The 27,715-nt window shown below is 42.4% G+C and overlaps 1 protein-coding gene across 1 annotated transcript in view; it reads right to left on the reverse strand.

The window, feature by feature from the left end:
- The window catches only part of AGPAT3 (1-acylglycerol-3-phosphate O-acyltransferase 3), a 95,265-nt gene that overhangs the window by 44,360 nt on the left and 23,190 nt on the right, over positions 1-27,715 (reverse strand). Inside the window, exon 2 of the mRNA XM_058825420.1 lies at positions 11,509-11,629. The gene's annotated coding sequence lies outside the window, so the exon portion shown is untranslated. The remainder of the gene's footprint in view (positions 1-11,508; positions 11,630-27,715) is intronic.

The raw sequence follows: 27,715 nt of genomic DNA on the forward strand, positions 1-27,715 counted from the left end.
GCATGAATGGGGCAGAAGAGGACTAATATTTAAAACAGGTAATACTGCTCAAGAAATATGACAGTCAGGTGGTGTTGCTGGCAAACCAAGCCTTTGCTCTAATCCAGTAAGCTCCTTACAGGAAATTACCAGGCTACAATGGACCGGATTCGCTCGTGTGGTCAGGCGTGTGCTCAGCACGGCCACTCAACACTTTCTGTGTCTGCAGGACCTGACAAAGGATTTTAACAAAATCTAGATTTCAGCACAAAGGAACCTCCCATCACAGGACCCAACAGATGATAATGGTGTTTTTTCTCTCTTCTTCCTGCTCCACAATCAGGGCTTTAGGAAGGCCTGAGCAGGCACAGTCCAGGGGTTTGGTTAACAAAGAGGAGATACTGGAGCCTGGAGAGGGGAGAAATGAAGTGGCAGCAGCTGCACCCTGTGCAGGAGCACAGTGCTGGTGGGGTGGTAAAGCTCAGGGCCCTGATGCCTCAGGTTTAGCTTTTATATTCTTCAGATTCTGTTCTGCTTTAGCATGTAAATCTAGGCTTCATATTAGGGGGTGGTGAGCTCTCTTCACAGGGCAGGGAGACAAAACAATTCCTGTTTTAGCTGGGGACCAAGGACAAATGATCCAAATCTCAGGCCCAAGAGCATAAACAAGGTGGACCAAAGAGAGAAAACAAGAAAGATGGGACTTCATAACCTAAAGCTATAAATAGAAAATTAGCTCCAATATGCAAATGGAGCAGAAAAAGTGAGAGACTCTGTGACCGGTCATCCATTTTGTGGCCATTTTGGGTTGTGCTGCCCAAGGTGGATCTATTGAGCCTCTTAATAAATCACTACTTTATTCTTTAGCTCCATCCAGTCTCTGCTCTAGGGCAGCATTCACAAGGCATCAGCCCCATCCTGATGCTCTGCAGCATAATGTGGACAGTCCAGGTAAAGAGAGACCAGGACACAACGGCTGGACTGAAGAGTGATTCCCATTTATCAACACAGCCCTCTATGAAGATGAAGGATAACTCAAAGTTAGACCTCTAAAGAAACAAATTCCACACAAAATCTAGCTTAGATACCAACAATAAAATTTAAGTGGTAGCCACAGGTCCCTGACACACCCATTTTTTGATGAAACTTTAGCAACAGCACTAAAGAGAGCAAAGTCATGGTGTAAGACCCTCTTAAAACCCTGGCTGCCCTGGAGGTAGAGTCACATTGGAAGATTTCAATAAAGTTGAAAGAGGGAGCAGAAAATCACTTAAGATGAAACAAAAAAGAACATTTTTACATTCAAAGAACAGACGATGCTTGGAATTATTTGGCCAAAAAAGGAAAAAAAAGAAAGGAGGCTGTGAATGTTAAAGTTACAGACAAATAGGAACTTTTAGCTGATTTAGCAGAGCTGAGTAGAATAAGAACATAAAAGCTGCCTCTGAGTTTAAAGCACACACCAATTAAATACAACATTCTTCAGAAAGTGTGGTGAGTAAGGATCCAGTGGAAAACCAGGATAGAAGCACCACAGCATTCATAAAATAAGGGAAAATTTCAGGTGCTATCCATGCACCAAGTCAATAGGTCCTCCTGTCCTCTTACATCCTGCACAAAATCCAGATCTGGACTTTTGCAACCTCACTTACAGCTCAACCCCATTTCTCAAGCAACTCCAAGGTAAAAGTCTTACTACCATCTACATCTTTGTCAATGAAGGAAATAGCTTGCAACTAAATTCCATGCTTAGGAATAACCAGTTTCTGTGGGCTCCAAAGGAATTTTTACTGATTGTGTCCCCCAATCCCATTTTGAGATTGGTCACACTGCTTCTGCTCTCAATTGCAGAAATCAGGTAATATCAAAAAACATCAAAATAAACCCCAAAGCCCAATAGACAAACACACACACAGTTCAAAGATGACAGGAGGGTTTCAGACATGCAGAGTCACCAAACTGGCACTTGCAATGTTTTCATAGGTGAAATTCAATCACCAGTCTCCAGGACTGCTGAGCAATACTTTTCCAATGCACAACATTCATTAGAGAAAATGCACAAAATGGATTATGACTGGGCACAGGACAGCATCGTGATTTTAAAATGAAAACAGAACCCAAAGTAGCAATTAACAAGAGGCCTCATTTGGAAAAAAAAAATAATTACGATATTGGAATAATTGCCTATATTTGGAACAAGGCTTACTTGGTATTTCTATGATAAAAGCTATTCTAAAATTATAGTGCTGGTATTCAAACAGCAATTCTATAATACCAGCCCTTACATAACAAACAGAAAAGGAGTTATCTAACAGAAGCCCTATTAGTACAAAATTATTTGAGTAATAGGCCTCTTGCAATGTATAAAATAGATCAATGTTATGTAATTACAAAATGCTGCCAATCTTAGTCTCTGATTATTAAGAAAAAACCTCAGTAATGTCTACTCATCTCTAAGACTACATAAAATGCTCCTCTTCACTCCAAGTGGTTGAATTTTCAAGACAATTGGGAATTCATCCTTTGTATTCGGATAAAAATAAACTACAAAAGAAACTTCAGGAGTGTTAAATGCATTTACACACCAAGCTGTGAAACCTAGGGAGCCACCTGCTAGACAGATTGGGTGAATCTGGAAAATGCTCTGTAGCAGGGACCCATCACTTGTTAAAACAGGGATGCAAAATAACGGATAAACAAAAGAGTCTCACCTGTGAGATGTCACAGGGAAAATGAAATACTTCGCTTTCTGGATGAAAAGCTATGCAAGGAAAAAAAAAAATAAGCCTCAAACACATGACAGAGAGAGAGCCAGCCAGGAGACATCTGTCTGCATGCAAATGTGCTGTGGCTGAGCAAGGAGAAGCCTCAGACTGCTGCTACACAGAAAATCAGCAAGCACAATATTCATGCCTGCAAGCCCCTGCCCAGATTCAAAGCTCCCCTTTGAAGTGCTGAGCACTAATTGGGAAGAAATGGAAACTCTGTCTTCCAAGAAGTGCTGAGCTGCCTCAAATTTCAGGAATTAAACACTGCCTGATGCAGAAGAGGAGCAGTGTGATTTGCTCTCTGATCCACAGTAATGCAGGATCCCTGATGAAAGTGAACAGGCTGGGGCAGGAAAGCTCCTGGGGCTGTCTGGTGGCAAAGCCTGAAACAGTGAGTCCAGGGGAAAAGCCACCACCTCCTGACCCAGTGTGCTCAAAAGCAAAGCTACCACTTCCTGAATCCATGTGTCCAGAGACAAAGCCACCACCTCCTGAATCCATGTGTCCAGAGGAAAAGCCACCACCTCCTTAACCAGTGTGCTCAAAAGCAAAGCCACCATGTCCTGGCAGAGGCAAAGCCACAATCTCCTGTATCAGTGAGTCCAGAGGAAAAGCCACCACCTCCTGAATCCATGTGTCCAGAGACAAAGCCACCACCTCCTGAACAACTGTTCCCACAGGCAAAGCCACCACCTCCTGAGCCAGTGTGCTCAAAAGCAAAGCCACCATGTCCTGAATCCACATGCCCAGAGGCAAATCCACCACCTCTTGAACCAGTGAATCCAGAGGCAAAGCCACCACCTCCTGAACCAGGATGTCCAGAGAAAAAGCCACCACCTCCTGAATCCATGTGCCCAAAGACAAAGCCACCACCTCTTGAATGCCCAGAGGTAAAGCCACCACCTTCTGAATCTGTGTATTCAGAAGAAAAGCCACCACCTCCTGAAGCAGTGTGCCCAGAGACAAAGCCACCACCTCCTGAATCCATGTGTCCTGAGGAAAAGCCACCACCTCCTGACCCAGTGTGCTCAAAAGCAAAGCCACCACCTCTTGAATCCATGTGCCCAAACAAAAAGCCACCACGTCCTGAATCCATGTGTCCAGAGACAAAGCCACCACCTCCTGAGCCAGTGTGCCCACAGGCAAAGCCATCACCTCCTGAGCCAGTGTGCTCAAAAGCAAAGCCACCATGTCCTGAATCAGTGAGTCCAGAGGAAAAGCCACCACCTCCTGAACCAGTGAGTCCAGAGGAAAAGCCACCACCTCCTGAATCCATGTCTCCAGAGGCAAAGCTACCACCTCCTGAACCACTGTGCCCAGACAAAAAGCCACCACCTCCTGACCCAGTGTGCTCAAAAGCAAAGCCACCATCTCCTGAACCAGTGAATCCAGAGGAAAAGCCACACATCCTGAGAGCCAGCTTGGAGACAGAGCAAGGCTCAGCACATCCCCTTTGTTCATTTATGTCTCTGCTCCAGAGTTTGCTACCATGAACTGTACTGCCAGGATGGAAAATATTAAATAGGATTATTTATTATTTTTATGATTAATAAATAAGTTAGAGGGACAGGGCAAAGCAAAGGCCTCAGGTGACACCTGAGCTATCCACATGCTGTGGGAATCACAGCTGCAAGACCAAAGAGAGACAGAAGGAAAGTTTTCCCCTGCCAGTGCCCTGCTACACCAAATCTAAAAAATCCCCAGGAAAGCATTTGCATGATCTCACCTACAAATGCACCTCCAAACCAGGAACTGCTCACAGTTTACCAGCAATGAAGAAAGGCAGCTCTAGAACTGAGAAACAGATATATGCCATGCAATTTTGACTTTACAGTGCCCAATCTTCCTGACAGATCTGAGACAAGTGATAAAGACCAACCAGCCTCCTGTCACCAGGCTGATGTTTGTCACATGGACAAAGACACCTTGTCTATACATTTTTATATACATAAAATGTCTGTACTTTTTCTTTTTTTCTTAAACCATGAAATTTTCCATGGTTTAAGCCTGGAAGGAGACAGAGGCCATGTGAAGAGTGAGGAAGACAAAAGTCATCATTCTTCCAAATCCAGATGTTTCAGATCTTCATCACAGGGGAGACAAAGAAGCAAAAAAACCAACACCAAAGTAGGGTTCTGCTGAGTGACTGTCACCAAGGCAACTTCAGATAAAACCCACTGTTCTGCAGTCAAGAACAAATAATAGGTGAAAAATATGACCTGAAAATGCAGCAGGTACACAGCAAACAGCTTCTCAGAAAGTTCAGTGAGCTGAAGTGGCAGCCTGAATCACAGAGGATGGGGAGCTGGATCCTGCTCAGTGCATTCACACTGCTCATACAGAGCTGTGCATCTGCTATCACAGCCCAAACGAGGAAAAATCAAGAAATTAAGAGCTGTACAGAGGGCAGGGACCCACATCATCCCCTTCCTCCTATGGGATCCAACTTCTCTCTTGGGTGTCACCTGACTGCCAACAGCAGTGTGTTCATTCCTGAATAAGACATCTGTTCTTCTTTTGGATTATTTCACTGACAAATATTGCACAAGGCTGTTATCAGCCTGAATCCATAATTACCCCTGTGGTCAGACCTGTTTTTGCATATACACAAAAGCAGGTATTTTCCTAAAAAGATAGACCAGACTTATCAAGCAGACTGATAGCAAAAACAAATATATGCTGAACAAAGGTTTATTGTTCTGTGTTTTCTGTCAAGATCACACCAGCCTGTCCTGGTCTCTGTACCAATACTGGCAGCAGCCACTCACCACACAACCTTTACACTGACCTCTTCACCCAACAATGAAAAACCCTCAAACCCCCAAACAAGCCACCATAAAAGAAAAAAAATCTTTCTCCTATGTGAATTTGAAGACCATGTTTTGAATACAAAGCTGAACTGCATGTGCATAAATGTGCATTTTGCTCGTGGTGAAATCTTTATAAATTAAAACCAGAATTCTTTACAAATGCAGGAGCCCACAATTCAAAACATATAACTTGTAAGTGGGAAGGCTGCACATTGTGTAAATTCAGGCTTTTGCTGGTCATTCAGCTGGGAAACTGAACAGCAGCCACTCTGTAAACATCCCATCTGTCTTTAAAATCCATGTCAGGCAAAAACCTGAAAAGAAACATCTACAGCTCTCACCTTTTCTTATTATCTCCCATCTCCCGGGTGGCTTTGGCATTCTATTGCTAAATAGGCCTCTAGCAGTACATATAGTTAATTTAGGCCATCTGGATTCTGCAGAGCAGGGGACCCTTCTTTGGTAACACACAGAGCGTTTGAAATATGCTGCCAACAAAGATCACAAATCCAGGACTGGTCAGCCCTGTCACGATTCAGTGTCCCTTGTTCAGCTTCTTCTGAACAGTGGCCTTTTAATGCAATGTTTGAGAGAGACATGACCTAAATACCCTTTCACTGAGGGCTGCAGGAATCCCAGGAATGACTGGCCCACTAAAAATCCACACTTGCCTTCCACCAGCAATGCTCAGACAGCAACACAGCCTATAGTGAAACTTTGGGAGTTTCCACAGATGCTCTCTTTATCATGGTCTCATGTTTAACAGACCCAGACAAAAGGACATTCAAATATTCTGCCTCTGTCAGTCCTTTTTCAGTCCTACAGGTGCCCCAAATACTGACACTGATCTGACCACAGGAGATCTCTCAGTGATCACAACCCCAGCAAGGGCGGGCAGCTGCCTGAGTGGAAATTTCTGCATCTCCATACATTGCTCTGTATTCCTTCCACTTCTGTCAGAGACACAAAAAAACACCAAAGCAGAAATTGTTTCCTGCTGGAACAGTTATTAAGTCCTGGAAGAAATGCAGAATGTGAAATTACTGGTATAAAAGTGAGCATCCACTTCTCTTGGAGCTCACAGCATTTCTGAACAGTTTGACTGCCAAGTCAAAAACTGCTCCCCATCACTTGAAAAATTAGAAGCTAATTAGTAAAGAGAGGAGTTCACTGTACCAAAGCTTCATATTCAAAAGACCCTCTGTGCCAAACTGGAATTATGGATGTCACCACTGCTAGCTTGGCACTGCTCTTCAAAAGCTCCTCAGTCAGGCTGAGTAGCAGTTTGAGAAGCAGCATTTATGCTCTTATGATTCATTTTTATCTGCCAGAGTAACCCTCAGCTCATGTGCAATTATATGCCCAAAAAATCAGATATTCAAGGGTATTACAAACTGCCTGCAGTTCAACGCAATGTGTTAACATAGGACACATTTATAGACAATGAGTCTAGCAAACCAGACTAGCTTCATTTAAAATAAACAAACAGGCAGCCTGATCTATTTACCAGAACCAATCTGAAAGAATCAATATTTCCCCAATCAAGACCTAGAACAAAAAACTTCATGCTATTTACTCAGCAATGTATAATTACTTATTGAATCTGCAGATTTTGTTCACTTTTAAGCCCATTAAACACAAACTACTTTTTATTAGTTCTATTTAAATTCTTTTTACCTTAACTGTAATAAACCAGATTTCTAAATAACTGGAATAATTGAAACGTCACTGCCTTAATCAGAAGTATTTTACTGTCAGTAAGTTCATTACTTCCAGGCAACTGGGAGTTTTTTTCTATGCCTGAGTGCTCATAATTCTCTCCTCCCAGGCACTACTACAGGCTCACTCTAAACTCAAGCTTAAGGTCAGCATGTCCTCAAGGTTTGCTTGTATAACTGCCTCTACAGTTATTACTCATCCCACATCTCTACCAACAAGATATATCTTAAGCTAAGCTGTTGGGTTTGAGGGTTTTTTTTAGGTTTGGGTTGTGTTTTGAGGTGTTTTGTATTTTATAAAGCAGATAATTTCAGCAGACATTAGGGAATAGTTAACCCAGGGCACACAGGACAGTAATGAGAGGCATTATTTCATCTTCAGCACAGGAAAAGGAACTGCACAAGGTGATGCTTAGGCATTTTGTTCCCATCTTGCAACATGGATCCAAAGTATCCAGATGACTTTGGAGTGAACAAGTTTGAAGCTCACAAAGCCATGGCAAAGAAGGGACCTGCAAAATGCCCCAGGTCCTGCAGTGCCACAAGGGCCCAGCAGCCCCATCACCAGCTCACACTGCCCTGAGCCTCCTCCCTCTGTCCTTTCCATGCATCCCTCAGGAGAGGCCTTGTTCAGCTTTTGGAGGGTGTCCCTTATCAGCCCTTTGCACTCACAATTTGGTTGTGCAATCTTTAACTCCTCAGTCTCCGGCTGACTGACTCTTGGGCATCACTAATCCCATTAAACTTTGTGGAAGAGGTTTTACAGCTACCTCTGTGAGCCAGAGAGAAGTTTGATAAGAGGATCCAAGTTTACCCCTGAAAGAATTTTCTACCAAGGTCATTGACATAGAAACCAAGAAGGATAAATAAGAGAAACCTGCAACTGCCTATTCCAATGAGCACTTTGTTTGTCTCTCATGACCAAGGAGTAAAGTGTAAACTTATAGTTTTGTAAGAATGTATAAAAAGCATGCATGCCATAATAAAAACTGTTTGAAGCCTTCTGAAAATGGAGTGTGTTGCTTTGTATTGTCTCCATCTCAACTACAACAAAACTTGAACACCACAACCAAGGAGAAAAGGGAGGCTCTTTCCAAAGGGAGACACAGGTGCAGAGATTGGGCAAATGAAGCCTTGAATCAAAAGTGGCCTTGCTGCTGAGGCACAGTAATATTGTCCTGAAGCACATCCTGTGACAGTATTTGTATTTAAATCTGTGCTTTCTGCTGCTTTGGAAAGTACTGCCAAAGGTGCTGAATGTGAGGCCTTCACAACATCCACGTGTGAAAACAACTGCTCCCACAGCAACTTTGACATTTTCAAAACAATTATGAAAGAGTAAATGCCATTATGGCTTCTAAGAAAGCACTTTCAGTTTGGATTACTTTTTTCTTCTCAAAATAAACACCCCCAGGAGATCAAGTTCGGTCCTTGAGCTCCACCAGCAGATACCTCCAGCTGGAATGGATCCTGTGCTGGCCCAGAGCAGTCACCACCCTGGCAGGGCTGAACAGTGCTGGGTTCCAGCCATAAACATATCCAGAATTGTTCAGCAAGGCTGGTTTTCCTTAAGAAAGAGGTTCAAAGCTTAATGTGGTGCAGTTTTTGAAGAGTAAAAGTGAGTGCCACAGGAAAAAAAAAACCACTGTCATGCTCCCTTCCTCCAAATTAAAGGTGCAACAACTCAGTGCCTTTTTATTAGAAACAGATAGGAGAGAACATTATTTCTGCAAGTTGTACAAAACTGACTCTGCCTAAAAACCAGACTAACAGCAGGGATCACACCTCTGGGAGCAGCTTCTCAGAGCATCACTATGCCAGGGGAGAGGCCTGTCTTACAGGATTGAAACCTCACCACAGCCTCCACACTGGTAAATTAAATATGAAAACAGGAACTGTACCTGGTCTTCCCATATAATTTACATTTCACCTTGCTTGAACTGTAGAAACTCTTGAAACTGTGACTGCCATGACTGCTTTTGTCAGCTGCTCTCAGGTCTAGCCTGATGAATCCAAAGATTACTTTGTTTTCCTCTTTGTGGTCCCAAATAAGTTTTTATGAAAATTGACTTTTCCAGAAATTTCTACAAATTATAAACTTGACAAGTCAGAGAGACAAATCCCCCCCCTTCCCCCGTAAGACACACAGTAAGGACAACAGCAGCAGGTGACAGATCACAGAATCACAGGATGGTTTGGGCTGGATGTGACCTTAAAGATCATCCAGTTCCAACCCCCCTGCCATGGGCAGGGACTCCTGCCTCTATCCCAGCTTGCTGAGAGCCCCATCCAACCTGGCCTTGAACACTTCCAGGCATGGAACATTCACAAATTCTCTGGGCACCCTGTGCCAGGGCCTCACCACCCTCACAGGGAAGAATTTCTTCCCAATATCTGATCTAACCCCACTCCCTCTCAGTTTGAAGCCATTCTCTCTTGTCCTGTCACTCCAGACCCTTGTAAAGAGTCTCTCTCCATCTTTCTTTCCCTTTCCAGCTCTCTTTAGGCACTGGAAAGCCACAATAAAATCACCTTCTCTTTTCCAGATTGAACAACCCCAATTCTCTCAACTTTCCTCACAGTGGAGGTGTTCCAGCCCTCTCATCATCTGGGTGACAATCAGGAAGGTGAAGGCTGAAGGAATTATTCAAGGAATTATTCATTATTATTCAACCCATGCAGTTTCCAGCATGGCCATTCACTTCACTCAGAACATTTAATTTCCAGATTATTCCTCGTTTCAGCTTCTAGTGACCCAAGACAAGACACCCAGGCAGCACCACACAGATAACAGGCCTGGCCTCCTGCAGGCCTGAGTATGAGAAACTCAGATTTTCTCCTCTGAACAGAAGCACAGCTTGAGATTTCTAGAGATGTCACAATCCAAAATCTTGCCCCCCCCCAACCCCAGCATGTTTTAGCTTCTCAGTAACTCATCAATGGCCTTTTCAAGCCTTACACACAAAGAAGAAAAGCAAAGATTGCAGCCATGTAAGATGAAAACTATCCTACAAAACAGCAACCAGATAAAAAAGGGCTTTCTTGTGTTTTTGGGGCATTGCCCCTTGTTGACCAGTGTCAACAAGAACAGGCAAAAACATTTTACACAACCAGTTTTGAAAGCAGCTGGTCACCATGATACTGGGACAAGGCTGCTTTAATAAATCAACTCCTGGGTGTCCCTCCACACACCAAAGCTGCAGGCACCCAGCCTGGTTCAGCTGTTATAGCTAATTTTGGGGGTAAAATTTTTGACCCAAGGATATTTTGGGCTTGCAGGAAGTGTCTGTTTGCCCACCTAATGAGCTGGAATCAATGCTTTCACTTCCTCTACAGCAGGAAAATGTACCTCTTAAAGGGATGTAACTTTACACAGCGTCAGAGCATGCCCTGAACACAGATTGTGGCTGTTCCAGAATGTGCAAAACAGCTCTGAGAAATATCTCACAGAAATTACCATTTTTAGGGAGACTACTAAGCCTACAATAGACCTTGAAAGGTGATAAAACACCAAAGCAATAATTTAAGTCTTTGCAAAACCACCAAGATTAAATTATTTGCTTACCAAAAAAATCTACTAATAGCCCCTAAAGGGACAGGGTACCAGAGATCACCATTAATATGTCAACATCTGACAGTAACCACAGGTTTTAAGATTTTGTCCTGAAAAAAAACTGCTCTGCTGCTGTATCAGCAGGGTCTCAGCAGCTTTCCACTTTCCCTGTCACTGTTTGTAGGACAGACTGCAAAAAAAAGACAAAAAATAGGAAGCTTGCTGAGATACTTAACATTTTCATAGCCAGTTATTGGATAAAATTTCAAGATGTTCAGATTCAAGGCAGCCTAGGATGACCCCAGCCAGCATTGATGAGATTTCTATGAACCCCATCAAGGAGGCCCTTCAAGCACTGTAAGGACATAATTCCCCTTCTACATTTAAGGAAGGAGGAGACAGATAAGTATTTCTATAGTCCCTGGTAGGTTTATTCATGGTTAAATCTCTGTTGCAATAATACAACACACATGAGACAGCAGCAGCAACAATCTCAAGTGCTGATTTCATTCCTAAACTAAAATTCTCCAGAGTGGGAGACATCTGACACCTCTCCCAGCAGTTCATGCAGCTCCATGAAAAGAACAGGATTTGCACACCCAGTTTTTTCCCCCTCCCAAAAGCACATTGCTACAGACAAAGCACAAATACAGAAACGTGGGGGAAGATTTCTTTCTTACCACCACCACTGGGGCCCACTTCTGGCACCTGGCAACACTCAGAGCAACAGGAGAATCCCCATCTCCTCCCTCCAGGGAAGTACCACTGCTTATGTCTCAAGAGATTTGCTTTCTCATTTGCCTATAAGCAAAAAAGACATTCTCCAGTGAATGAAGGTAAAATGTATTTTGTTTAGAAGCAAAATGCAATGCAAACAAGCAGCTGACAACCCAGGTAATGAATAACCCAAACAGTTCTTAGTAAAATTATGAGTCTTTTTCCTTTCTCTGAAGGAAGAAACCCTACTTGATCTTTCTTCACATATATATTACTACACTCAGCTCCACAGGTACTATTGCTTTCAGAGGGACTAACTGGCACACACCTATGAAATTAAAAGCAAGTGTTCTAAATTTGCCACTAATAGTGAAATTGCAGCTTCTGTTCAGACAGGAGCAAGGGCTTGCATACATAAGAACTAGCCTACTTTTCCTGGCTTTACTAATCAGCATAACAAAAGATTATTTTATTTCTCTTACCTCCAAACCCTGTCTTGAGAGAAGTTACTGAAAATGAAGCAGAAGCAATTATCTGCTCTGAGAACACACAATTAATCCCTATATTTTATTAAGAGTGTTTTTTATGATCCTCAAGCAATTAAGCTAATCATTATTTAATTTTATGTTACTGAACTGGAGATTTACTTCAGACACAAGCTCACTTTCCACATAATTTAGTCTCAGTAATTAGAGATGTACTTTACCCAGAGGTGGCTTGTTTAAAGCATGTTATCTAATTTCACAAGCCTCACACCATGAAAGTTTCATGCAGAAATCTACAACCCAAACTTCAAAAATGAGAAAAGCCCTGAAGACACTCAGATTTACCAGACTGCAAACCAGTTTTTCCTTTAAAAAAAAAGAAAAAAGGTTCTCTAAACGTGTGCCCAGCAAGTTAATGTATCACAAAAGCCAACACAAAGCATTTCTATAACCCACCACTCCTCTAGCAAGTTGTTGGAACAAAGAGCACTCCTCTCACATGGATCACTTCATTTATAACTTATTTTAACCAGGATGCAGAGTCTGCAAATATAAACGTTTGATTAGGACACCCAGCAGGACCTGCCAGAGGATGTAAGCAGTGATGGAACACTCAGACACTTAAAGAATTCTGTGACAGTGTTAGCAGAGGAACAGCAATAGGGACCAGGCAGGCAGGTTCATGCTGACCCTGGACATGATGCCAGTGGAAAACTGCTCCATTCCATCCTATTTCAGATGAAACTGTGCTCTAGAAATCAAACTGTGCCAGGAAACACCAGCTACCCTGCACACTCCCACCCACCCAGCTCAGCTTTTGTTCTGCACACAGTCAGTGCCATCCACGCAGGCTGGGACATTGTCCAAGGCCAGTTTTATGTCAAAACACATTTTCTGGGTTTTGGAAGGGCATCACCTCCCACCACTGCCACTCAAGAGAAGGAAAACACGACCAGGCAAATATTTGAAAAACACACAGTGCTTTTTGCAACTTTTTGCTTTCTAAATCCTCCAACAAAACCAACACATGCAACTGCTCACTCAAGTCAACTATACTTAAATCTCTAAAAATGCAGAAGATGCAGATTTATTTCAAGATTTTAGTGCCAGTACTTTCACAAACTTGCCACATGTAAGAAAGGCTACAGAACTCATCAACAGCACGTGAGATTTCAGCAAAGACTGACAAAGAAGAACCAGAACATGAAGCTACAAGGAGATCATAAGAAGACAGGTTGGTTATTGGGAATGTGTTTAAAATAAATACAAGTAAGTCTCAGCTATCTGGATATTCAACAAACACACTTTTCCATGTGGTATCACATTAAAAGTGTAAACCTGGAGACAGAGGAATTGTGACAGCAGTAAAGATTCTGCCCAAAAGAGATGTGCCTGACAGCACAGAAAGAAAAATCTTCTATGAAAAGGCTTCTTGAAGTAACTGATGAAAAGACAAACCCTGACAATCAATCTTCTGGTTCATTTTTAACTGATTAATGGCTTGCATAAAAAAAAAAAAAAAGAGTAATTTTGGCAGCTGGTGACAAAGCTGGGAAGCAATCTGAACATGAAGTGCATTGAGGTGTTAACACCACAGGCACCATGGCCATGAAGAATGGAGCCACAGGATTTGGAATACAATTGCTCCTCATAAGACAGTAAAGACAACCACTAGGAAGGAAAACAAACCACTTCAGGCAAAAAAGGCTGCTGAAACCAGAGCAAACAGCTGGTCAAGTGTAAGTTCAGGCTTGAACCCCTGAGAACAGCAAATCTCTGGGAGAAGTTTTTGGGGACAATAAACCTACATGCTTGAGGAAGCCCTATTATGACAAATTACCAGCTTTCTTTACCTCTGACTGGTTCTGTAGTTGCTCCATCTAAATAATCAAAGGGTCTATGAAAATATCACCAAAATCAGGTGGTTCAGCTGTCAGTGCTGGTGGGGAAGGTGTTACTGTGAATTACAGGGCTGGGGGGAAGTAAAGTATAAAAAATTACCATAACATTTCTGCATACCTATAAAACAAATACTGTTACATTTAAAATAACAACATTAGCCATTTTGTTTTCATTAAAATCCACACATGCAACTATGGCAATAAAAAGTGTTCATTAAAAAAAGCTCAGCAAGTCAGGAGCAGAATCTCATCCTGCCTCCCATTATCCCACAACAAAGGGACCCCTAAAACCAATGCAACACAAGTTGAGCTGCTCCTTGGAACATTCTCTAGTCCTGAAGCAATTCTTGAAAACTTCCTCCATGGGCTATCAAAAGGATCTTTGCCTTTTTCACTGCCTGTGTACAGCAGCTCTCATGCAGACATTTTAGTTAAACTGATAAAACCGAGGTCAAAGTTCCCAGAATTAACGAGTGCAACTGGTAAGAGAATAATTTCTGCTTCAAGACTGAAGCACAGCAGTGTTATGCAAGAGAACAGGATCTGAAAGCAGGCTTTGATCTGGCACTGTTTATTGTACTGCTGCTGGCAAAGAGGTACCTGAGCCCCAAACAATGAGAGAGAAACTCTTCCCACTTGAGATCCTCACCTCTCTCACTTGGAAAAAAAATGTATTGAGATATATATATATAAAAAACATCATGTACTGGACACTACAAGCTGTATCAAATTGCTTTTCTGATGTCTTCTAAAATGGAACAAACAGATTTAGGCAGTACATTGAGGATGAGAGTCACATTCAAGCATACACTCACAAGTGTTTTTCCATTTCAAAAGTCCTGCAATTAAATATAAACGTGCATGCACTTAAACACACAGTTTCTTTCTTGCACAGTATCTTGTACTGAATTCAATATAACCTTCAAACCCATGTTTCCATTAGCTACTTTGTGATACCACAGCTTTGAAAATATTCTCAGTGCTCCAACAACCAAGGCCTACAAGACTCTAAAGTGGCCATTCACAACTCCATCTTCAGCATCATCTCACAAGGAGAACATTTCATTCCCTTTTATTTCCTCCACCCCTTCTTTCCTTATTCTTAAATAATTTATTAAAACTACTGAAACTATTTTCTGGTCAGCTTTCTTCCTCACTATAGTAAGCATTAATATCTTTAAATCCCTGGTTCCACAGCTTGGTTCCCTCTCCAAAGGTCATCTTCTATATAATAACCTGATATTGATGGACTAATGTCAGGGGGAAAAGGGGGAGAAATTATAATGTATTTTTAATCACAAGCTGAATTTCTCCCTAGATAGCAAAGCTGATTTCATGGCATGCCCCTCTTTCAGTGTCTTATGGAATCATCCATCACTGACAGAATGACTTCCAGAAATTCCTTCCTGCTACCATCCTACAACTATGACCATCACCTGTCAGAAAGAGAGCCTCTAAAAACAAACCACTGCCCCAAAGATAACTAGAAATTATTGACTTGAAGGTGCTTTCAGAAAAATAAGTCATCACTCACAGCAGGAAAACCAGAGAGGATGTCAGAAAATTATGATGGGTGTACAACAAACAATCAGAAGTGGTTTCCCCCCTCATAATCCAAAACTGACCTGTGAACCTTCTTGCCACAGCTGTCAGAGGTGGTGTAAATAGAGAGAAAAGAGAACTGGAATCCTGAATGACACAGAAGTGAACGAGGAAATACCAGCCACTGTGTTGACTGCAAATCCTTCAGCAGGGAAATCCATTATAAGCCAGACTACTGACCTGGATGGACCAATGACAGACAAATTCTCTCCTTTCCAAGATGGAAATTAGACTTCTTCAGCAAACAAAGCTATTAATTTTCCATTGCAACTTTCAACAAAACCCTTCAGTTTTGAGCTTCTCCCAAAGACAAGACAAGCAAGAATGAAATGGGTGAATATATCTGTGATCTCATAATTCCACAAAGTTCTGTGTTCACTCATCAGGAGAACCTGAGCTCCTGCAGCCACAGTTCCATCCAACTCTGTCCCTACCCACGTGGAGCCAGGGCTCTGATGGATAAACATCCTGGAGCAGGTTCAGCTGTGGCAGCCTAAAACATTACTGCCCTCTCTTGTCCATCCCAGCCCTCTGCCAGGGATCTCTGCTCCACAGCACCCACCTCAGCTGCTCCAATGCACAGCACAGTGCCACTTTAACCCCCTGATGAAGGAGGGTTCTTACCATCACTCATTTTTTACAGGCAAACTGCTCTGTAATTTTCCAGCTGTGAACTGCAGGGATGAGGCAGCTGCACATGGTCCTCTCTGCAGTGGTTGGCAACACCTGGAGGAGGTGATGCCTGAGGTCACTGCAGCAGGTTTAATGCAATTCTGGTGCACCTTGGAGAGGTTGAATTATTCTTGGTGAAAGAGGCTGTAATTCTCCTATTGCTAGAGCCCAAAATCAGGGCAAATCCTGGGCAGGTTAACTCAGTATAGCACTAGAAAACTTCATCTCCCTCTGAGCTTCAAATGGGACAGAATCTCAAATACAGGACAGGAAACCATGGCCATGTGCAAATGAAGCTGGGAAACACACAGCTGCCCTAAGCAACCAGGGCAGAACATCTTTGAGCCAAGTGAAGTGTGCCCTGTCCTGGGAAATTAATCCCAGTTTCAGCCCAGACAGGTTTAGTTCCAGGAGTAAATTCTTACAGCCTTGCAATTTCTTGCAGCCTGGTCAGCTCTGAGGTTTTTCCCTGATTAAAGGCCTCCATGACAAACAGCATAAGAGAGTAAGTGTAAGAGGGGAATTTGAGCAGGCTTAGCCAAGGTTTCTGCATTTCCTTGTGTTTGGGAATGCTTGGGGGCTTAGATGGGTTTATTAATGCAATTTAAATAGTGAATAAATCTTGAATGTTGATGCAAACTCATCCATAAGTGTTGCCTAAATTGACTTCTGGGAAGAAGCAGGTTCTGAGAAAAGACCTAAATTATTGTTTAAAATGACCACTACCACTAATTGTACACTTTTTTTCCCTTATTGCAATATGTAAGGTAAGTCTATCACTTTCAGAGTAATCCTAAGATTTGTTTTTTTCTTTTAAACACTGGAATACTCTTTTGCCTAGAATAAGCCCATTATAGAAAATGTTTATGGCAATAGCAGAACACAGAGCTATGCAAAGCACAGCCTTCCACAGAAACAAGGAGAGGTGGTGTAATCAGAATTGAAATACTGAGAGAGATCTGAGTGTGGGACACAGACACAGGAGTGATCTGCAGAGTAAGGGACAAGCTTAACTTACTAATTTCTCCTCTTCTTTCACTTTTCCTTAAATAACAAACAAACAAAAAAAATCAGTTGCAAACATCCTTCCTCTCTGGCTTCCATCTTTCCTCATCATTTCCTCTGGCTGAGCAGCACATCCCTTTCACTGCAGTGGTCTCTGCCACCTTCATTTTGTGCCCTGCCTCAAACCCTGGGGCTGAGGGTCCCTGGACTGCCCCAGGTGGTGAATCAGCTTCTCTCCTAATGCTGTGATGTTTTCTTTGGTGTGCAATAGATTTATAGGTCGATTTTAGAGCTGCAGGTCTTTAAGTGGACTTCAGTCAGGGGAAAAAAAATCCTAAATACAATTCTTCATAATTACCCAGTAACAAGAAGCAATTGATCATTAACTTTTATGCTCTGATCTTCCACAAGCCGACTTTGCAGTTACTCCAAAATGATCATTTCCTTAGGAACTCCCAGGCAAAGGTGACAGGAAGGAGCTGCCTCATGGGATTTGAGAACTGCAGGGAATCTTTGGCAGAAATCTCTTTTTCCTTTACCAGCTTTGAATCTGCAAGGTTCCAAAATGAAAATCTGTAGGTAACGTGTCAGTCACCCTGGACATCATCCAGGGGACACTCACTGGGCACAAACCTGTGTGAAGCTCAGGGATCCTTCTCCTCCTCCTCAGGAGTTACTTTACTCCCCTAGTTAGACTGAACTAACTACCAATATTTGTTTATTCACTATTCCTAATTCAAGTTGGAGTGGAATTAAAAGGCTCTAGAATGGCAATCTAGGTAAGAACTTTAATGAAGTGCACTTTAGATATAAAATCTATTATAAAGCACTTAAAGTAATGAAGGTTGCTCCCTGTCCTTAGTATTCTGCACTAAGAAGGTAAAAAGGAATTTTAAAGGTTTAAAATTTAAAGAATTTTAAAGAAACCTTTAACATTCTGAACTGCTGCAGGTAAGATCTGAAGAGACAACAGTGAAACAAGCTGCATTTTCTATCATATCTCATTCCAGGACAAAACAAGGAAAACACACTTTAATGCACCTCTATCCTGAGAAAAATAATATTATTCTTTGTTATGAGTGAAGTAATTTCATAGGGAATGAGATGATAATTTTGAATGCATCACCTCTTCAGGCTCTCAGAAAAACTATACATCTGCATACTCATACTGTAGATATTCATACTCATACCAGGGACCAGTGTCTAACAATAAAATAATGATAAAAAATTCAAAATACAATCTTCAGTAGAGCTAACAGTGGAGGTGGAGAAGGCCTAGCTCATCTTGTACATGGAGTTTTGAACCATCTTTATTCCCCTTGTTTACACAAGGAAAGTTTTTTAATACCATCTTAATAGCATTTTTAATTAACCAGAAACACACATAAATAATAGATTTCCAGAAGCCTGATGAGGCTTGCAATCTAAAATAACAAAGTAATTAATTCCTAGGAAGAGGCATTCTCTTTACACTGCCCTTCCTTGGTCAAACACAACGAGAGAGTAAATTTGGTTAAAAGCAGGGAAGGGGGGGGAAGAAACCAAGTCAAACAGAACAGCATAAAGCTGAGGAGACAAAAATATTTGCGATCAAAGGGTGACACAGCATGGGAGGGAGCAGCTCTGCCAAGGGTCTGGCCATGCTGCTCCACCTGTGAGAGGCAGAGAAATCCTCACCAGACCCCTCTGCCTGGCCAGCCAGGGCTGGCACAGGTCCCAGCCCAGCCTGGCTGAAGCAGGTGCTGGCTATTTTTATGTCTAAAGGGCACTTTACGTCTGCCCTGTTCTCAAGTTCAAAGGGAGAAGCAGCCACAGCAACGCCCCTGTGCAGGCAGAGGGATGTGGGAGCTGGGACCCCCCAGTTCAGCCATGGAGGAAGGGTTTGGACGAGCAGATTGTGGCCCTGGAATGGGCTGCAGGAATGGGCTGCTACAAGCATCATAATCCGGCATCTGTGTGATGCTGCACAAGCTGTGGGATGCCCAAAAGGCCTGAGCCCTCATCCCCCCTGCAGCACAGCACCCACCCCTGACAGCACCAGGGTGTGGGGGGAGCCTGGGCTGATCTCAGCGTTTGTGGATACTGAAATGTCTGCACAGATTGTAAATAAAGGAGCCTGGCACTGAATTCCTACATTTCAAAGGGCACTGAAGTAATAATCTAATCTTAAACTGATTTACAAGTGTTAACTGATTCACCAGCTCACTCTCACACTACAGATCACAAAGTTCCCTATTTGGAACGGAATCAAGTGGCCAGGTAGGTGCAAGGAATCATGTCCACTGCAGTTCATCTGCAAATTGAGAATGACTTAAAAATCCACTTCAAGTCATCCTCCTACTACGAAAATCTCAGCTTCTAGGATTAGAAACCTTGTGGAAGATTATTCATTCCCTCATCTCACAGTTAAAAGGATGCCAGAATTACTATATCCCAGGCTGTAGCTGAAGCCATTCAGGGAAAGCAGTTTTCCTATCAAGACACCATCTTTCCAGTGAGATCCATTACATATCTCAGGGTTTGACTGGAGTATTTAGTATCCTTTTTTTTCCCCATAAACACAAGCACTGAGCAGTCTTCTAATCTTTGAGATCGTAAATGCCCAACTCCTACAGCTGCAGTAATTAAACCAACTTCTCATTCCATTACCCACATCAAGTCTCTTCCTCAGCATCTGCTCTATTCCCACACTGCACTCCTCAATCAAACCAAGATAAGCTATTTTCTAAGATCAGCTGACTTGTCTGTCCCTCAAGACATCACCAGAGCCAAAAGGATTCTCAGCAGATATGATGCATCTTGCTAAATATCCAAAAGGTCTCTTGTAAAGGAAAAAAAATTTAAAAAGTAGACGTCAATGCAAGGGGTTATTTTTAGCATCTGAGTTGTTCTATATTTATTCCTTTATGTCTTTCTAAAAGAAGCACAATCTCTGATGAAGCATTACCATAAAATACACCCTCCTGGGAAGTCTGCTTTATTACTCCTGGCTACTGAGCACTGCAACAAGTGCATCACACCACGCATTCAGCCACACAAGATTAAGGGTGCACACAGAACACAGAACAATCCTTCCTCAGTTCCAAAGAAGTGCTTAAAACAACCCAAACCCAAAAACCAAACCAACTCATCCACACAGAAAGCAAACTCCTCAGTATAATCTGTCATTCTGATTAAATGCTCTCTTCAGACTCAAGTTTTAAAACTGCCATTTTAAAGTATTTTTAATTGTCTAACCCCTGAAAAAACCCCTCAAGACACCTTGTGAGTCACCAGTTAGAAACAACACAAACCACAACCCCAAACTCCAGGACACACAAAACTTCAACAAACCCTTAAGTTAGCAGGAACAGCAGCAGCTCAGGCCATACAAATACTCAAACTATAACAGACTACTTAATTTCTTCCTTATCCTCTTCCCTTCTAGCATTTACCTTCTTTCCCTGAAGACTCCTGGCCCTCTACCTCCAACACATTTACCACAATAACCTTGTGCCTCTGATCTTATGCAAATTATCTGAAGATTTATATAAGGACAAGATACAGTTAATCAAAGGTGTGGTGTGGCTTATTTGTGTGGGAAGAGATGTCAAATGATCAGGAAAAGCAGAACTGTGTCAAGGAAGCTTCTGCTAGTTGCAGTAAGAAGAAAATAGTTTAAGACAGGGACTCACATTAGCAAAACTGGGAAGAAAACTTGCATTTTGAAGCTAACAGAATTTAAATTTGCTGCTCTGAAAAGATAGCTATTATCTAGCCACAGCTATTTTAGAATTTTGCATTATGCTAGATCTCTCAACACATCCATTGAAACAGCAGGAGTTGGGATGGGATAAAGACAATACATACCTCTGAGTGTTAACTTGAAACCTTTCTCTCCTCTGACCTTGAAGAAATCTGTTTTCCTTCCAGGTATTCCCTACCTATAAGACAGACATGTCCCATCACTCAGCTGTGCCCTTGAAGTATTTTACCAACTGACATTACCTACACACTGACAGCTCTCTGACCCCAGGGTAACCACAGATGATTGAGGAACTCCAGAATATGAAACCACGCTCAGCACACAAATAAATATCAGACGATATCAGACAAATAGGTTTGGTCAGTGGCAGGTTATTGCTACCTTCATGTAGTACAAATCACCCAAGTCACAGATTTTCCACAAGGTAAAAGTGTGGATCTTCAAAAAATAATCCACATTGGAAGTTAAAAACATACATGCCCTAATTACCTCAATCTCACACTGACCTTTGTATATTTATCTACAAAGACCTTGCACTAAGTAACCGTTGCACTATGGAAGCCAGAATGACTCCAGGTTAATTTAAAAACAAGCTGCTCTGAAACCTTTTAACTGAGCAAACCCACCTAACTCTATCTTGTTGTGAAATATTTTCCCTGCTGATTAAAATGTTTCCTGTGCAGCTGTGATTTCATTTTAGCCTTCTGCAGAAAACTGAAGACAAGAAAATATCTAGTTTGAATTCAAGGATCCTCTTGTCATAGCAACATAAAATTCACCAAAAAAGGCAATTCTCTCACTGGTGCTCCTCCTCTACTAACAAAAAAAGTTTCTTTATCACTATAAAGTACCCCAAAGCAAGAAAGAAGAAGCATGCAAAATCTTTGTGAGAAATCAGATGTTTTTTATCCTCTCTGATTATTAAAAACAAATACTACACTACATACACAACAACTGATTATTAAAAACAAATACTACACAACATACACTAAGCAAAAAGAAGTTAGTTTTGCTTAAAGAAAGTTCATCTGTGGCAGAAGGAGCACATCTGATTTATTCTTAGTTCCTAGATTAAAAGCTATTTAGTTCACATGAAAATTCTGAGGCAGTTTGTCTATCTTTTGTGAATTAAATAATCCCTTTTTCAAAATGGATTAAATTCCAGAATAAGCACGTCAAGAGAAGTTTGTTCAGAAACCTGCACTTGTGAACGAAACGGGGTTTGCCTCTTGGCAATCTTCACTTTTCCTCCATTACTTAATGCCCAAACTTGGCTGTTCTGTGGATTTTTTTAGTATTTGGGTGTCAAACTGACCGCATACAACCTGTGCACTGAAAAGCCAACACACACAGCCAAGTATAATCCATTTGTAATTACAGTTCACACATCCTTCTCAGCTCCCTGATGTGCTCCTCTGAGCAGACACCCTCCCATCTGAGCTGGTTCCTCAACACAGGCCACAAACACAAAGCTCCCAAGGACACAAAAAACTGATGGGGTTACTCCCAGGACCAGCCACGAGCACACAAGGGACAAAAATAACTTCTTTCAGAGGAATTAAGACTGCAACATGACCTCTGGCACCTGCCCCTGCTATGAGAAGGTGGAAAAAGCAACAAGGGAAGTCCAGCAAGAACAAATCCAAATCCCAGACACAGCCAGCATCAAAAGCAGTAGCTAAACAGAGGGCTAAGCAGCTCCCTTTGCACTTTTATATTTGATGCTAACCACCATTTCTGCAGCTCTCAATCCTTTGTGATCAGCTTTGCCTTCTGCTGAGGCCTCTACAGCCTCATGTGCCACTGCTCATTCCTCAATATTTGCCCTGCCTCCTGTCATCCTCCTCATCATTGCTGAACACCACCACTATTTTCAGCTTTATTTGTTATCATTCTGCTTCAAAATGTCCTTTCCCAAGACAAAGATGAGCACAGAAGCATGGTCTGTTGGCTTATACTGCCTTCCAAATAAGCCTGGCCTAAATCCCCCATAGGCACACTTCGATATGGGACACCTGGGTGGTATATTGATATGATATGATAGATTGATATATTATATTATATTATATTATATTATATTATATTATATTATATTATATTATATTATATTATATTATATTATATTATTACCATTATATATATATACACACAAACACACACACATATATATATAATGGCTATCCTGTTATTGATATTATATGATATATGATCCATATCTGTTATATATATGATATATATTTCATATATATCATATATATCATATATATCATATATATATATATATATATATATATATATATATATATATCTTATTATATTTTTTTTGTATATGTAATATATATTATGGTTATCCTAGTCCTAAAAACTCTAGGCACCACTGCCTTCCCTCAGCAGCTCCTTCCCTTGAGATGGCAACAGCTAAAGGAGGTTGTGCTAAATTTGCCTTCCCTTCCCCAGCCCAGCAAAGCAGAGACACCACTCCAAGTGCAGTGCCTCAATGCCCTGAAGCCCACTCCCCTTGAGGGCTCCTCAAGGATGGGGACAGGAGGCACAAACCTGGAAATGAGGAAGATCCAAAGGGTTGGAAGCCCAGTAAAAATGCTGTTTAGGATAATCAAAAGGGACAAATGGTGAGTGTGCACACACATGCGCATGCACAGGAATGGAAACCTGGGGAGGGCAGGTTAAGTAGATTCAGGATCCATCTCTTGTTTTTTATTCATCAGTGCTCACACACTAAGTAATGGCACAAAGTTTTGTTCCCCTGTTCCACTACATCCATTCCAAGACACTGATCACAATGGTTTTCCTTTGTGACAGCTGTCTTAGATCGAGACCCATGCTGGGGATTCCAGCATTTTGGAGCAGATGTGTGAGGCTGAAATGACCACCTCAGTGTCCACAGCGGCCACCTGTGACTCCCAGGGCCTTGTAGATATTTGCATCCAGCCTTTTGTGCAGGCCGAACCAGGCAGAAGGTGCTACCTCCATCAGGCAAGACATGAGGTCCTGGCCTGGAAATACCTTTCCATGGGCTGGAAATACCATTTTTCCATGGCCTGCAGTCAGCAGGACTAGCAAACAACTGTCCCCACTGTTTATGTGACAGCAGCCCTGGTCAAGTCCCCAGGCTGGAATCAATACTGCTCACCCTGCCTGGGGTCTACAGAAGGCAAAGGCCCAGGTTACCTTGTTAAAAACTCCTCCTACATGGTGGTAAAAGGTCTGGAAGACATCCATGGAAACCTTGACCATAACTACACCTACCCCACATCAGCTTACAGCTTCTAGGGACTGAGGTTCATGAGACTTTACAGGTGGCAGCAAGGCCTGAGCTGCTAAAATCCATTCAAGGACACCACAGGGTGGAAGAAGGCTTTGGCTGTGCCTCTTCTCTTAGCAAAACTCTGTGCCTACTCCTTATCACTTCACACATTGAGAGGAATGGCATCCAGCTGGATCAAGCTTTGTCACTGGGCAAGAAAAAAAGCAGCTGCAAAACTTGAGAGAAAGCTCCTTTTCTGTCTTCCGCAAACAACAGCATGTGCAGAAAGGTGAGACCTTGGTCTATTGGTGAGCTTCTGGAGAGCTGATCTCAATAATCAAGTGAGAATTAGGGCAGCAGGTTCCATAGGTCACTCAAGGGAGCAGGAGGAGAAATAAAGTTTGTTCCCACAAGAAGCCTACACAGCCACCACTGTCAGGGAAATGACACTGTAGCTTCATGCCTGTGAAACAGGGAAGAGGATAATTTGACACTTCCTGGAGCAGGGATCCAGGGGACAGGTTTCCTCCAGAGAGCTCTGCAGCACAGGCAGAGGAAGGATGGGCAGTGAGGGAGTAGGACACCTCAAATGTAAAGAGCACGAAGAAGATAAAGCAAGTAAAACTGAAATCTGCTCTCCTGACCTGCTCATACGGCACATGGGATTAAAGCAGATACAGATACTCAGCTCCCCCAGCAAAGGGTCCTCTCCTGTGTGGAGAAAAACCCACAGGGAACAGCTCCAAAATCCCAGCATTGGCATTGAGGGGAAGAGAGGACTTCTGCTAAAAATCATTATGAGAATTATGTGCCATAGTACAGTACAGTTCTGTTGCCTGGGGGTTTGTATGTCTTTATAAAGACATACATAAAATTTATAAAAATTTATAAAAAATATTTATAAAATTTATCCTGTGTATTTCTGAGGGTCCTGTTATCCCATTTGGAAGTAGAACTGTTTCTGTCCCCTTTTGCAGGCAGCTGCAGATCTGCTTAGTCTGTTCCCTACTCTGACCTTTTTTATTCTTTTCATCCCTGTCCCCCCAGTTTGGCTGTTCTCTGTTGTCCAACCCCTGTAAGAGAAGTGATTTATAAACCCTTTTTTTTGCTTCAGCTGGACAGGTAAATTTTCAATTTTTTTTTTCAATCTTCCTTACAATATGTACCTTTCTCACTGTGGTTATAATCCCCACAGCTACTAGTAAAAACAGGGATTAGCATGTCTGTTTGAGCTACTGATAAAGACAGCAAAGCCCTTTGATATCCAGTTTGAGCAATATCCTGAGTCTGAACATTTCACAGGCGTGCATTTCCCCCCCTTCCTCCTCCAAGCACGACACTCAAACACACAGAGGTTATCACACCCAGAGCTGGCATTAGCCAGCCTCTCAGGACATGAATCCCAGGGGCTCAGGGCACATTGCTGAATTGCTGCAGAGCCCTTTTTCTTCTTCAGTGGGCTCTGAGCTGATTCACAAGCACAAGAGGAGCTCAAGGCAAGGGCAGGACCCCACTCTGGCACGCACCCTGCCAGGCAGTGCAGCCACTGCTTCTCAAAGTTCTACTCTTAACTTGACCAGTGCTGCTACAAGAAAGGCCAGAAGGCCAAATTTGGTCAAAAACAAGTCAGGGGGTACCCTAATAGGGTCTAAGCAGGGTGAATAACAAGGGGCCAGTCCTTACAAAAAATTTTTTAACTTTTTTTTTTAACAGAGTTGTCTTCTTGTGTCCCAGAGCACTGCAGCAAGTAACACCGCCAAGCGCTTCATTGAACCACTGCTTAACAAATATTTCCTTTCCACAGCTTGCCATGAAGCATCACCAACACCCACTGCTTCAGACATGCTCTGAAGAGGTCTCCTACCCTGACCCTCCCTGTCTCCACTATTCTGGATGAGTACCCAGAACCTACAGAAAGGAGATATTAAAGGAGAGAGGCAAGGTTTCCTTACATCCAGGCTCATCCTGACATGAGCAACATAAGGAGCAATATTTTAACTCAGGTGTGTGTAGGAAATCCCAAATCTTTATGAATATATTAGAGACTGAAAGAATTTTTCAGTAATTTCTTGCTCTGTTTCTTTGCTTTCTCTGCTCCTGCTCTATATTTTATAGATGCTGGTCTCTTCTCCAGCAATAAGCACTGAGCCACTGAAATCTGAGAGAAAGCAGATCTCTCATGCACTCACATTATCAGCACCTCGATGTAAATCCCCAGTGTTGGCTCCCCAATTAGAGAAGAACCAGCTGCAGAACAAAAGGAATACATCTCTTTATCAGGCAGTTCACTTCTCTTACAGGGTTGGACAACAGAGAACAACCAAACTGGGGGGAGAGGCATGAAAAGAATAAAAAAGGTCAGGGTAGGGAACAGACTAAGCAGAAGGGGACAGAAACAGCTCTACTTCCAAATGGGATAACAGGAGCCTCAGAAACACACAGTATAAATCCTCACCAGAGCTGTACACTCACACCTAGTGCCATCCATTCCTGTTCATGTCTGGACAACACTCTGAAGCCTGGGGAAAGGACTAATTTGAGCACAGCTCTTCACTGGGCTGATGAATCAGCTCTCCAGTGTGCATTCTCCTTAGGGAGAAAAGGGAGAATTGGCAGAGGACAGCACTGCAGAAGGCAGCAATACAAGGAAACAGCTGCTGAATTGGATGCAGAAGCAGCCCATCATGTGGGGAACATTTTGATGCAGTGTTCTTGGCCAAAATCCTTATCCCCAGCCAAGCACATCCTCCAGCATGAAAGGAACAAGCACATTCCCTTAGGAAATTCACAGGCGTTCCAACTCCAAAGTGCTGGCACAGCAAAACCCAGCGCTCTTGGTACTGCACATGCAAGTAATAACAAGACAGAAAATATCCTGTAACACATGGCAATTATCAAGGGAAACACATATCCATGGTTCTAGCCTTGAAAGGACTGCAGTTGTGTGCACCCGACAGTGATAAGCTTGTCACATGCACACATCTGTATTTCTTGAAACCTGTACAAGATTGAGGATAGTTTTTACAGCACCTTGGGGTCCACTGGCCTTAAGTCTGTCCTGTTAACTTCACTCATTGATCTTTCATAAGTTTAAATGCAAAATGAACTTCAAGTCTTTTCTTTAAAATTATTTTATTAAACTCTTAAAAATCCTCAGAATAAAACAAGAGTATGAAGCACCGGGTAGGTCCTCTATACCCTATACATGCTCACTTCCATAGGCAAAAACACCTCCAGGAGAGGCTTCTACAGGTGAGGGATGCAGAATCAGCAGCTCAATTTCCTCCTCTCCATGTGAAGGCAGAAACCATCCCTGGAAGTGTTCAAGGCCAGGCTGGATGGGGCCCTGAGCAACCTGGTCTAGTGAAAGGTGTCCTTGCTCATGGCAGGGGTGTGGGAATGAGATGATCTTCAAGGTCCCTTCCAATCCCTCCCATTCCATGATGCTCTTGATGATTCTATGAAGCATGTAACAAAAAAATTACAACTGCAAAT

This window comes from Ammospiza caudacuta, chromosome 2, assembly GCF_027887145.1.
Source record: "Ammospiza caudacuta isolate bAmmCau1 chromosome 2, bAmmCau1.pri, whole genome shotgun sequence".
NCBI lineage: Eukaryota > Metazoa > Chordata > Aves > Passeriformes > Passerellidae > Ammospiza > Ammospiza caudacuta.